The sequence below is a fragment of the Lactuca serriola genome, chromosome 3 (assembly GCF_051521515.1).
Source record: "Lactuca serriola cultivar US96UC23 chromosome 3, Lser_US96UC23_V15, whole genome shotgun sequence".
Lineage (NCBI taxonomy): Eukaryota > Viridiplantae > Streptophyta > Magnoliopsida > Asterales > Asteraceae > Lactuca > Lactuca serriola.
In genome coordinates, this window is record NC_136410.1 from 8,842,524 (window position 1) to 8,844,838 (window position 2,315).

Sequence of the window (2,315 nt, forward strand, 5' to 3'; positions counted from 1 at the left end):
AGTTTCTTACTTTTTGGATTATATGAAGTTGGACTTATTTTGTGCTTGATTATCGATTCCTAGCATGTTAAAGCTTTAATCTTTGTTTCTTACATTCATGGTAGGTATAGTTAAATTATCAGTTTAGATTGCATGAGCTTCATTACCTAGTACTTTATGATCATTAAACTATTAGTGCTAGGATTCATCAAATCTTAGATTAGGTAATAAAGAAAACAACTTTAATTGTGTTAGAGAACATGATTTGATCATAATTGTGTTTGGTAAATCGTCTTGATCATAGATATCTTCAAATCGTGATGTCAAGAAGATTTACCAAACACAAAAAGGAAGCAGTTCGAAAGCTTTCAGAAGACTCCTAACAAAAAGGAAGCTAGTTTCGCATCGTAAACAAAATCTAGAAAAAAGAAGTGAACCCGAAAGCAAGCCAAAAGACAACATGGAATACATTGGCTACATGACTATGGAGGCATATAAGAAGCGAATTCATGATGACACAGGTTCGAGCCTTGTGCAACACGAAATTCCCGCCACCGCCAACTTCGAACTTAAGGGACACTTCCTTTCCGCGCTAAAAGATATTCCATTTTATCGGAAAGACCATGAAGACGCTTACAAGCACATCGATGAAGTCAATGCATCGCCAATTATTTTAATTTTCCGAATGTACCACGAGAAACGGTGTTGTTAAGAATGCTTTTGGTCACCCTAAAAGGAGCATCTAAGGATTGGTTAAAGGCACTCACACCCAGTGAAATAACAACATGGGCACAAATGCGTGAAGGGTTCATACGACAATTTTCCCTCCAACAAAGGTTGCAAAACATAAAAAGGTATCGCAAATTTTGAGCAAAACACGGGGTAATCATTATATGAAGCATGTGAGTACTATAAGGGGTTACACAGAAATTGTCCCCATAATGATCTTAATGTGCAACAAGAAGTCTTGATCTTCTATGATGGGGTAAATGTAACAACTAGGCAAGTCCTTGATTCTCAAGGACCGCTAACAAAGAAGATTCCTGTTAATAGAAGAATTTCAAAGCATTTAAGGGAATACCACAACCCTCAAGAGGATAATATAAGAGGATATAAGGATCGAAATGGTGCTTCGAAAGAATTAGTTGTGGTATTGGAGAATGAAGAAGATGGATCAGTCCATACATGTAATACGCATGGGTTATGGCAATTGCAATGGGCCACAGTTGACAAGGGATTGCGATTTAGATGAAAATAGGAATAGAAAGTTTCAAGTTTCTTATTCTAGCGGAGATCGATTTGATGAAGATTGGAGATAGCCAAAGAAAGAATAGTTGCCTTATGAAGAATACAAGAAGGAAAAAGAAGAAAAATATAGGAAAACTGGACGGGGCTACTACTAAAAAGAACAACCACTAACCGAGAAGAAGATGTACTTTGAGTCAATGCATAATAGGTTCATGGAGGCTTTTGAAAAACGAAACGATGCAACTGATGTCACCATGAGAAATCATCAAGCTTCCATCAAAAAAATGAGACTCAGATTGGGTAATTAATTACACTAGTTAACAAAATATTACCACCTAAAGTTCCTGATCAAAAACCGCAACTGTCATTGCCATATCCACTAAAGAAGACCCTTATTCAAATCCTAAAGTGATCAATGATGGAGCTTTGAAGTAGCTAGATCCACAGTCAAAGAGAATGAAGATTAAAGAAAAAAGCAGTGATGGTGCCTAGTTCTCACGACGTGTGGAACAGCCCCTCACATCGTGGGATCAATATGATTAGAAAAATTCATCTTTCGTTAAAGCATATCAACCTCCGTTACCTTTACCTTCTCGAGCTAGAGATCACCCATTGGAACAAGAACATAATAAGTTCATAAATCAAGTCAATATCCAACTAATCAATAATCCTTTTGTTGAAGCATTAGCCAAAATTCCCGAATACGCAAAGTTTTCTTCAAGATCTCCTCGACACTCGTCAACAACTACAGAAGATATTCAAGGTAGTTCTTAATCAGAAATGTTCAATAGTGATTATGGAAGGGATAACAAAGAAAATGGGAGATCCCGGACGTCTTAATTTACCATGCAAATTTGGAAATAACACAAAGACATCCATGTTATCCTATTCGGGAGCAAGCATTAATTGAATGCCATATTCTTTTTACCAAAAGCTTGACCTTCCAGAATTGAAGACCATAAGTGTAACACCTTGTTCTGAATTGTTTCCTAATTCGGTACCGTGACCCAAAGATTAGCTACATAAGGCTTAGGGCTTTTGGTAAAGAGAGAATTAGACCCCTTTGAGTGTGGAGAATGTAGACTGGA

At 37.0% G+C, this 2,315-nt stretch overlaps 1 non-coding gene across 1 annotated transcript; it reads right to left on the reverse strand.

Annotated features, from left to right (window-relative positions):
- Positions 1–821: 821 nt before the first annotated feature.
- Positions 822–927, reverse strand: LOC145096464 (small nucleolar RNA R71). Its single transcript, XR_013703871.1, has one exon. It is a non-coding gene; the product is annotated as a small nucleolar RNA R71 (small nucleolar RNA).
- Between the last annotated feature and the right edge of the window lie 1,388 nt (positions 928–2,315).